The sequence below is a fragment of the Panthera pardus genome, unplaced genomic scaffold (genome assembly GCF_024362965.1).
Source record: "Panthera pardus isolate Hobbes unplaced genomic scaffold, ASM2436296v1 HiC_scaffold_16, whole genome shotgun sequence".
Taxonomy (NCBI): domain Eukaryota; kingdom Metazoa; phylum Chordata; class Mammalia; order Carnivora; family Felidae; genus Panthera; species Panthera pardus.
Window position 1 is genome coordinate 113,809,685 of NW_026526721.1, and position 11,889 is coordinate 113,821,573.

General features: G+C 41.0%; 1 pseudogene; it reads right to left on the reverse strand.

The window, feature by feature from the left end:
• Nucleotides 1–1,329: 1,329 nt before the first annotated feature.
• Nucleotides 1,330–1,598, reverse strand: LOC109260858 (60S ribosomal protein L37a-like; annotated as a pseudogene).
• Nucleotides 1,599–11,889: the final 10,291 nt, after the last annotated feature.

The following is an 11,889-nucleotide window of genomic DNA, read 5'->3' on the forward strand; positions in this document are numbered from 1 at the left end:
CCAAAAGAGCTTCTGTTTTCCTCAATACGAAAATAACAATTTGATGGCCTCATTGGGTATCACTGGGCCCGGACCTACAAAAATTTTTTAAAGGATAAAATCAGAATGATTATTATTTTTTTCAAGTTTGTTTATTTATTTATTTGTAGCACACAAGTGGGGGTAGAGGCAGAGAGGGAGGGAGAGAGACAATCCCAAGCAGGCTGCACATAGCACAGAGCCCGATACAGGGCTAAAACCCACAAACCGTGAGATCATGACCTGAGCCAAAGTCAGACGTTTAACCGACTGAGCCACCCAGGCGCCCTGCAAAGAGCACTTTAAATGCTCCTCATCTTCCGTGAAGAGGATATCATGCCCCTCTATAGGTGAAGACACTCGGGCTCAGACAAGTAAAGTACATTTTGCAAGGTCATTCCAGCATAATAAGGCAAGGAGCTAAGATTATAAATCAAGATGCTATGTTGCCGAAACCTGGGCTATGGTCTCCCTAATAGATGTTCCTTTTCAGAAATTAAAAAAAAAAAAAAAAAAAAAAAAGATTATCTTTTCAATATAAATAGAATGTCACTATGTGCAAAATATATGTCAACAGTGGGACATACTTCCTTCTGAACAATAATTTTGATTTTGTCCCCTTATTAAAAATCCTATAAATATTCATTTATTGAGGTTAAAAAGTCAGATATACAGACAAACAGAAGGATGAAAAGCAGAACCAACTGTGTTCCCACCACCAACAGATAAGGACTGTTATCACTTTTCTGGAAGTTGTTTTCCAACACTCCAAGCAGGTGCAAATCGGCTTTATTTATAACCCTCCAGTTTTTGACAGGGAGTCTTGAGAGTAATCCCACAGAAGAAGACAAGGTTCTAGAAATGTAAGGCTTGAATTAATCATCATTGATGCCACCTTGAAGCTAGGCAGCCCCCTCACCCCCAACCCCCTGGGTCCTGGTAACCTTCTTTCTTTTGCCAGGGCCTTTGGTCCCTAGAATTTCCCATCATGGCATTTGAATAACACTAGTCAACACAACCTTGACATCCTAGACTTTTCAGACTAGCAACTGGAATTGCCAGTCTACACTATCTGAGAGAATAGATGCTAGTAAAGGGTACTGTGCACCACACCTCAGTTTCCTTCCACAATTTTCTTTCCAATAAAAATTAGAAGGATTTTTAATTTCCAAGTTTTTTGAGAAAGCAAGATTAATGCAACAAAAATTGGAACATCTAGTTAATAAATTTAACAACAAGCCAAAGTAATTTTGTTATGTGAATTTCCCGTTTATTATAGGCTAGCTAACAATGTTTCAAATGGTAGAATTTCTACTGGTCTTCCAACTTCTTCAGTTGTCTGATGGCTGACTTGACTGTGACCGCAGAAGTGGTTTTGTATGTCCAGGGACCACTGCCTATCGTTTTCATGCACAAACTGCAATGCCAGATACCCACAGCTTGTCTTTTCCTCCTGGTTTTGCCACAGAAAGGGCAAGCGTGCTTGGCCTGCTGGCTTACTTCAGTCTTCTTCACCATTTCCTGAGGGAGGCACCATAACGGATCCCATAATTACTGACCTTCTTGGTATGTTTAGCCATGTCGCCACAAACTAGGTCTGAGCCCAGACAGTCCTTTCACAATTTTTGAGAAGTTGTGGCACATGAGTAACTGTGAGGGAGAGGGCTGAGGTCGTTTATTTCCTGTGTGGAGAAGAGGAAACGCTGATAGTCACTTTTCTGGAATGCTCTGGCCATTGAGACTTCAACACTTGGAGGATGACTAACTCATTTATTGTTCAGCTATTAATTGTGCCTTCAGACCTGCAAGCAGGAAGTGGAACACCTAATCTGGAGAAAAGTGGGGGGAGGGAGGCAGAAATTTACCCCCAGGAAGGGATGGGAGTCACCAACAGACTGCTCTAGGCACTAGAAAAAAATGTTGTGAGATTCTGGCAGTTGTTCTTGTGACACCCAAGCTTGATGGTTTGTTGCTTGCTCTCTGTTGAGCAGTGAAGCCCTTAAGCCAAAAAGGCTCAAGACCTCTTTTTCAGAGATCATAAAGAGCGGGGGAGTTGAGACTGCGTCCCATTTTGGATCCAGTCCTGTAAAAAGACCTCAGAAGTGAAAGCAGATGGCAGCTCTGGGAGGGACATAAAGACAGTAGAGATCTTTGCAGAAAGAATACAAGGATGCAAACATCCTTCAGTGGCAGTCTTGGACTTCACCCTCTGGGAGGTTTGACTGCTGGAGATTAAGCAGCAGGAAGTCCAGGGGTTCCTCTCTGTGATGAGACAATAAGCACAGGAGTAGGAGATATTTTCCAGGTGACTGATCACCTGCTGGGGTGTGCACAATACTTAGGCGAAGCGTACTACTGTTTCTCAGCCTGCTAAACGTCTTTGCCTTGCAATGGATGAAGAGTCATCAATTCAGTGGAATGCAACCAGTCAGTGTGTTTGAAGTGCCCACAATGTGTCCACCAATATGCCAAGTGCTGTTCTGATGAACAACAACAATAAAAATCTGACTTACTTTCTGTCCTCGATGGTATTACAACCTCTTACTTGAGACAAGAGACAATGGAAATCGTGCACAGAGAGTATAAGAATTAACTGCTCCTTAGCAGAAGAACTAGAATAGGCTCTTCTGCTTCTCGGAAAGGAGATCACTCTCATTTATTTATTTATCTAGCACATCATGGAGAATATGAGGGGCCCACACATTCATATTCAGGTGTTAACAATTTAGCTCCCCATCTTTGCTTGCCTACATTAATTGAAACAGCTCCTGAAATGTGATTTCCAAAAGGAGAAAGAAATGACGGAAAATATTAGTGGGCATTGCATGTAACGAGAATTACAGCCATTTTATGAAAGTTTTATAATGTGCGTGTAGATAATGGGTAATAATGCAACATGTTTAATTTACTTATAGATCTCCAAAAGGGATGCTTGGGTGGCTCAGTCGGTTGAGCATTTGACCTCAGGTCAAGTCATGATCTTACAGTTGGAGAATTTGAGCCCCACATCGTGCTTACTGCTCAGAGCCCGCTTTAGATCCTCTGTCTCCCTCTCTCTGCCTGCTTGTGCTGTCTCAAAAATAAATAAACATTAAAAATAATAATAAGGGTCAAAAATATTTTAAGAGCCAATGCTAATCTGATCTAATATGCTCTTGCCTAAAACCCTCAGGAGCCTCCCATGACTCTCATACCTTAAACCCATCCCTCTCTAATTTGCCTTCCTGCCAAATCAAGTCAATCATCTTCTTGCTTTCTTCTCTGCTCCCTTCACCTGCTTCCCTCTTCCACATCCCTAGGACTTAGTTCAGTGGTCCCTCCTTCCAAGAAGTCTTGTTGTACCAGAAAAGTGTTTCACAGTCAAGGTATGTTTGTAAAAATCTAGATAATACAAAGTTAAATAGACTTCTGAATGGCATAACTTTTTAGGGCTTGTAATTGGCAAATGCACTTGTAATTATCGAAGGAAAGTTAAGAAATGTAGTGTCCAGTGTTTCCAAAACTTCACCATGCACAGCACTCTTCTGTTTTGGCACATCCTGAAGGACTAGGTTACCCAGAACATCCTTGGGAAACTTGGAGCTTGTTCATTTCCCAAGTGTTTGTGAAGGAATCTGTGTTAGCAGGGAGAAGGGGAGGGGTCATTTGAGGGAAAGAAAGGGTAACAAGTGAAAGTTGAAGATGGGATGAAGCGTGGTTTGGGGGAGCTGGATCATGCAGAGGGGCGTGAGTTGGGATCAGGACTGGGAACCAGTTCAGCCTCCACTGTCCTGAGGGATGGGAGATAGCTGGCCTGCAGGAAGGCAGTAGCTAATCTTAGGTGGAATGGTAAACTCTAGTCCTTCATACTTGGGGTCATTTCAACATGTGTGCTCTAAAAGGGGCCCGTGTCCTGGTTGAGATGAGACTATAAAAGGTCCAGATGGCCTGGAGACTAGATGACATGGGGCCCACTCTCAGACTTCTCTGTCTCAGAAAGCTAATAAGAGTTGTCATCCAAGCTTAACAGGAGACAAATTTTACAGAGCAATCGCCATGTGTTGGGCACTAGTCTAAGGGTTTTGCGTTACTACTTGTTTAATCTTCAGAACAACCTGCTAAGGTAGGTCTTGTAATTATTGTCCCTACTTTAAAGGTGAGGAAACCAAAACAACTAGTAAGTGTTGTTCTAGTTATCTATCAAGGTATCATAAGGCACGTTAGAGCTTTGTATTTGGAATAGCAACCGTTTTATTATACATATCATGATTTTGTAGGTGAGGAATCAACTGGGTGATTCTTCTGTCCCAGGTGGTGTTGACTGGGGTTATTTGCTCTTATTCAGCTGAAGACTGCATTGCATTGGTCTGTAGGGCCCATGAAGGCTTCACTCACCTGCCAGGTGCTTTGATGGGAAGGGCTGTAAGACTGGGCTCAATGGGGCCCTCACCTCCCCCTTTAGTTTTAGGGTTCTTCTTGTGGTCTCTGTAGCAGTGTAGTCAGATTTTTCATGGTGGCTTAAGGATCCAAGAGACAAGAAAGTGGAAGCTGCCAGTTTCTTAAGGCCTGGGCCAGAAACTGGGACAGGTCTCCTTTTATTATATCCCCTTGGTCAGAATTGTCAGAGTCATCTCAGATTCAGTGGAAGGGGCAAAGACCTCATCTCTCCAGGAAAGATGGCCACAAAGTCTTTGATACTTTAAATTGTCACAATGGTCGAGGTAGGATTTGAACCCAGGAAATCTGTCTCCAGAGACTGTGCTCTTAACTACCACAGTGTAAAATCTTGGTAACCCAAACTGGCATCTACTCTTACATTATCACAAGGAAGGCTGCCTGTGTGGATTTAGTATCAGATTAAGGGCTTTTCTTAGTTATAGGCTGAATAGTCTGGGTAATTCCCTCTATTCATATGAGTAGACACAGCCCGAGTTAAGATTTGGGCTTGGGGATCTTGCAGGTGCCATTAACAAGTAAAAGTCAGTATTTCTAGCTGTTTTCACAACCGGAAAGAGCAAATGCACGCATGTGCTGCCTTATGATTCCAATGGGTGTTGTGTGGCCCTCTCTGTACAAAAGGACACAGCTTGACCTCTCAGAGAAGCATGAGCCCTGGCTGATAAATCTGTCCAAGAGAGCTGCCCAAATATCGACTGGTTTTAGCATTGTTTCATGTCACTATGGTTATAGGTAGAAAATTAACTTTCAACAGGAACTCAGCCTCCACCCACTCTCCATAAAGTATAACATCACTAACTGAGGGTTCTCATCCTCTTTTTAAAATGAAATCTACTCATGGGCTGCAAGAGAGACCAAGTTTAGAAATCCACGTTAAGGTTTTTACAAGGCAGGGAAATTTTAACACATTTGTTCTTTTATATTTACACCTCTGACTTTGTAAGATTATACATTATTCTCTTGGTCTGTACCTTTGGGTAGGTATTTCCCCAATTATTTTTGATACTATTTTTCCCTGGTCATATTTGCTTTAAAAAATTCACATACAGATTAGAAAGGAAGAACAAAAGCAGAAAGAAGACAATTGAAATTTGGAAAATAGTATTGAAAACAACTGGGTGAAAGCATTTATCATATCAATGAGCTAAAATCATGTCAATTTTAGCTTTCATTCATTTATTCTTTTAGCATATTTATTGAGCCCTTATGTATCAGGCACTGAACTAGGCACTGGAGAAATGTTAAATAGAGCTGATAAGGAAAGGATGATAAATACTGATAATGTTAACAATAGAAAACATGCCTAGTACTCATTACATGCCAAGCAATATATTTCTCATAGCAACTGTATAAAGTAGGTTCTATTATTTTTTATTTTTTAAAAGCTTATTTATTTATTTTGAGAGAGAGAAAGAGCATATGCAAGCAGGGGAAGGGCAGAGAGAGAGAGAGAGAGAGAGAGAGAGAGAGAGAATCCCAAGGGGGCTTTGCATTGAATGCCTCAATGCAGGGCTCGATTTCATGACCATGAGATCACGACCTGAGCCGAAATCAAAAGTCCAGCGCTTACTGGACGGAGCCACTCAGGTGCCTGTAAAATAGGTTCTACTATTAATGTGCATTTTACTGATGAGAAAACTGAGAGACAGAGAGTAACTTGCCCAAGACCTTATAACTAGTAGCAAGAGCTAGGATTTGATTCCATGCAGCCTGTGCTAAAACAAACAAAAGTCTGTGCTCTTAGCCCCACATGCTATGCTGCTTCTTGTTAATCACATAGTCTCAGAAACATAATAGCCAGCTGTGACCTGTGCCATGGCATAGAGGAAGCCATGAAAGCGTATATAGTGGCAGGGGGATGCAGGTGAGGCAGGAAAGGCTCCTCTGAGAAGGTAAAAATGCTTCTTTGAAACTGTTCGTTGTCAGGAATAAATCTCAATAAGGTTATGTAGTCAATATTTCTTGTACACTTGTTACATCCTATGTATGACTTTAATGCTTTTCATCTTTAACTCATTTTATCTCTACCACGTCCCTCTGAGGTGGTTACAGTAACTGCCTCTTTCTTATACCAGAGGAAACAGGCTCAGAGGGGTCTGGGGCTTGCTGAAACCCAAACAGCTAGAAAGCATCACGTCAGCCCTTGAACCCAAAACTACACACTGCTTGTCTTAATGAAAGGAAAAGGTAGTGCTGGAGGGCTCATGCTGTCCCACTGCCTGAAGATGCTCACATTGATTGACTTTAAGGACTGATTCCAAACTATAAAAGGATGAGCAAAGAGAGCAAAAAGTATGGTTAAGACCACATTCTGAGGCAGCGAAAACATTAAAACCAAGTTTTAAAGACAGAACTTAAAGTGCTGATCATATCAATGAGCTTTGAACTTTGAAAGGTCAGTTTTAACTTTCACACGTTTATTTTTTGGCATATTTATTAAGCCCTTATGTATCAGGCACAAGAATGATATCTAGGACCGATCGATATTTGGGCAGATCTCTTAAAGGTGTAGGCAGCTGGTGTGACATGTACTTACTCTGTGCTGATTCTGCTGCCCTTCCTCTGTCAGTGGTGCGGTCCAGAAGTCTGAGTTCAAGGATATACTTCCCTCACTTGAAATTGAATGACCAGCTCCAAACCACGGGAAGCCAAAGTGAAATACACTGTTTTCCTTTCATAGACTTTGAAGACTGAACTATAATTGCAAAAAAAAAAAAAAAAAAAAAAAAAAATTAATAACAAAAATAAAATAAAAAACCTTCCTACCTAATTACGGTCTTTAAACCTAGAGGGTAGAAAATACGTCCCAGAGATCTTTGATGGTCTTCATAGTACCCGCTATCATATGAGACACATTGCAGAGGCCCAATATATTTCTATTGAGATTAGCATTACTGTGACTACCCATATGTATACTGAAGCTTCTAGCAAAGTTATAGACCAGGGCTTCTCAAACTTTAATGTGCATGTGAATCATCTGCTATCTTGCTAAAATGCAGATGCTGATCTAGAAGGTCTGGGATGGGGCCCGAGATATTGCCCTTCTAACAAGTTTCTAGGCGATGCTGGTGGTTTTGTCCTAGGAAATACATATGGCCCTAGGATCACAGTAAAGTTGTACACAGTTATTAGTATATTTATTTGGGGCCAGAAAGATACCCTCCCTTTGACTTTCCACTGGCTCTGCCCTTTGTGGGGTATTTCAGACAGTTGCTACTTGCTCTAGTAAATTTCCATTCTTGAGACAGTCATGGACAACTTGGGGATTTCAGAAGATTCTGGGATTGGAAGAGAGCTTCTCATCACTCTGGCTTGCCCTGTTTTCTGCATGTTTTAAGGCAGTAGTTCTCAAAACGTAAGCCCATTAAAAATTCATGCTGAGGTCCAGTAGGAAGGGCCCTACTGTTCAGCAGTCTTCCTGCCTTACTCATGTATTCCCTACTGCATTCCATGACACTGTTATTCCAACCTTCTCTCACATTCTTCGAGCTTTCCCTTCTTCCCCCAGCCCCTCTCCTTTGCATCCTGTAATCTCTCCTCCCATGTTGTGGTTATGGAGGCTCAATTTCCTCCATCCATCTTCCTTTTAGATTTATAATATTTTTATGCCAACACTCCCTCTTCAACCCAAATTTTATCTTTATTTTTATTCATTTGTATGTTTTTTCTTGTCAGAAAGTTAATTCCCTCACCTGTGCTTTTTCAAAAACAATGAACTTGTGTAGGGAAACAGGGAAACAGAACTTGTGTAGAAAGCTTAGAACTATCGATTACATATGCTACATTTTCCCTGGTCACTGTGGACATTGTACTTATTTTGGCCAAATGTTAAACAAACAAATGTTAAAATCAATATTCATACAAAATTGAGGCCAAAGCCAAAGATCAGCTTCATAGAATAAACATGAGCTATATGAGAATTAATCTGAAACTTTACCAACATGCCTAATTATCATTGCAATTTTATTATTTGAACTTTTAGTAGATGAAATTAAATTGTAAAAAAATGTTTGTTTTTTGAGGGAGAGACAGAGCATGCACAGGAGGGGCAGAGAGAGAGGGAGACACAGAATGTGAAGCAGGCTCCAGGCTCTGAGCTGTCAGGACAGAGCCTGACGCAGGACTCGAACTCAGATCATGACCTGAGCTGAAGTCACATGCTTAACTGACTGAACCACCCAGGCACCCCTTAGTAGAGTAAATTTATAAGTCTGACTAGCCTCAGATCAGTAATTACTCAACACTGTCTACCTCTAGATTTCTGCTGCTGAAGCCAATATCCTGCATGTTTATGATACTAAATAGCTGTTCATTTAACTGAAGCTGGTGGAAAAACAAGGTATTTGGGGACACCTCACTTTTGTCTAATACTTCCTTGTTTTCTTCATACCAGGTTTTTTTTTTTAAATAAAAATCATATATATTTAAGGCATGCAAATGATGATTTGACATACATATACATAGTGAAATGACTACCATAGTCAAGCAAATTAACATATCTTTTCACATAATTGCCTTTGTTTTTGTCATGAGAACACTGACATACACTCTTTACACAAAATTTCCAGGATTCAATACAGTATTATTAACTACAGTCATCATGTCGTACAGTAGGTTTCTGTTCATTCTACGTACTGCAACTTTGCACCCTTGGCCAATATCTCTCCATTTCCTCCACCTCCCCGGCCCCTGGTAACCACCATGCTACCTTTCCTTCTACGTATTCAATATGTAGATTCTATGTATAGGTGAGATCATGCAGTTTTTTCATTCCGTGTCTGGCTTATTTCATAAGCACAATGTCCTCCAGATTCATCCTTGTTGTAAATGACAAGATCTTTTTCTTTTTTAAGGCTGAATAATATTTCATTGTATATATATTCACAAGATATGGAATCATAGCATTACCCTGTCTGGATCAAGGATGATTTATCACAGATGTCATTGTGTGATTTTGGAGTTTCTCCTGCCCATGACATTTTAAGTGGTAAAGTTATCTTTATGCTTTTAATATATCCTCCTAATATGTAAAGAATTTCCGATTTGACTTTTCCTTGAAAGATATGGCTTAAATGGAATTTAAATAACCATGAATGAAATGCAATTCCACCAAGGTCAGCATTATTTTATTTTTATTAAAAAAATGTTAAATTTCATATATTAAAAAAATAAAAAAATAAAAAAATAACATAATGAACCCTTAAAAAAATTAAAAAAAATTAAAAAATGTTTTTAATGTTTATTTATTTTTGAGAAAGAGAGAGAGAGACAGACAGAGCGTGAGTGGGGGAAGGGCAGAGAGAGAGAGAGGGAGACACAGAATGTGAAGCAGGCTCCAGGTTCTGAGCTGTCAGCACAGAACCCAATATGAGGCTCAGACCACAAACTGTGAGATCATGACATGAGCTGAAGTCTGAAGCTTAACTGACTGAGCCACTCAGACACCCCAACAAAGGTCAGGATTATTGCATAAACTGTCGATTGATGTCCCTATTGATCTATTTAGTAGTAGTTCTTAACAGTTGCTTTTGTATATAAAATAAACAACTTTCACAATCATGACTATTTTGGCATTTTACCCTTACAATTGTAAATGTATACATTTACACTTTAGCTGTCCAACAGAACGTTAATGAAAATAGCATGTGAGGAGACTCTCCATTCTTTTTTTTTTTTTTTTTTAATTTTTTTCAATGTTTTTTATTTATTTTTGGGACAGAGAGAGACAGAGCATGAACGGGGGAGGGGCAGAGAGAGAGGGAGACACAGAATCGGAAACAGGCTCCAGGCTCCGAGCCATCAGCCCAGAGCCTGACGCGGGGCTCGAACTCACGGACCGCAAGATCGTGACCTGGCTGAAGTCGGACGCTTAACCGACTGCGCCACCCAGGCGCCCCTCTCCATTCTAAGTTATAGCCGGGATGGTTACCTATCTTTACAGGTGGATATTCAGATATAAGATATCTAAATGACGTGACAAGCTGTGGCAGCCTGTATTTCTAAAGATGACTGTACCAATATATATATATTCACCCTCCATGCTGTTCTCACAACGTGAGAAAGAGAGTCAGATCTATGTTCCTTCCCTTTGAAACTGGGTGGAAGTTGGGGTACCTGGGAGGCTCAGTTAAACGTTTGACTTTGGCTCAGGTCATGATCTCATGGTTTGTGGGTTCGAGCCCCACATCAGACTCCATCTGACAATCCCAGCCTGTTTGGGATTCTCTCCCTCCCTCTCTCTGCCCCTCCCCTCCTCGTGCTCTCTCTCTTTCTCTCAAAAGTAAATAAATAGACATTTAAAAACAGAAACAAGGCGCTCCTGGGTGGCTCAGTCGGTTGAGTGTCCGCTTTGGCTCAGGTCATGATCTCACAGCTCCTGGTTTTAAACCCCACGTCAGGCTCTGTGCTGACAGCTCAGAGCCTGGAGCCTGTTTAGGATTCTCTCCCTCTCTTTCTGCCCCTCCCCCGCTCACACTCTGTTTCTCTCTCAAAAATAAACATTAAAAAATTTTTAAAAACGATAACAACAACAAAGAAACTGGGTAGAAATGACACTGAGGCTAGGTCATAAAAGGTAATGCAACTTCTGCCTGGTTCTCTCTCTAGGGACTCTTGCCCTGGGAACCCATCTACTATGTTGTAAGGAAGCCCCCACGTGAACATTCTGGCTAACAGCTATGTGCTGTGCTCACAACCAGCATCTACTGCCAGATACATCGGATGAATAAGCTTTTTTTTTTTTTTAATGTTTATTTATTTTTGAGACAGAGAGAGACAGAGCATGAATGGGGGAGGGTCAGAGAGAGAGGGAGACACAGAATCCGAAGCAGGCTCCAGGCTCTGAGCTGTCAGCACAGAGCCCGACGTGGGGCTCGAACTCACGGACTGTGAGATCATGACCTGAGCCGAAGTTGGAAGCTTAACTGACTGAGCCACCCAGGCGCCCCTGGATGAATAAGCTTTTGATGATTCTGGGCCTGTCTTCCTGCTGAAGCCCCAGGCATCGTGAAGCAGAAACACCAGAAGCTAGCCTCCTGTGCTCTGTCCGAATTCCTGACCCATAGAAAATAGGAGATATGATATATAATTATTATTGCTTTAAACCACTAAGTTTTATTATGCAGCCAGAGTAACCATAGCATATGCCTTGTAATTAGGGTTGCCAGATAAAATATAGGATCCCCAATTGCATTTAAGTTTCAGATAAACAGTGAATTTTTTTTAGTACATCCCATGCAGTTTCTGGGATATACTCATACTAAAAAATTACTTGTTGTTTATGCAAAATTTGAATTTAACTGGCCATTCTGTATTTTTATTTGCTCTCTGGCAATCCTACCTGTAATATGAATCTCTGTGGAATCTGCGCTATTATCTTCATTGATTTCCTACAACATTGGGGAGGCCCCAAGTGTAACTGTGGACCCAGGTATG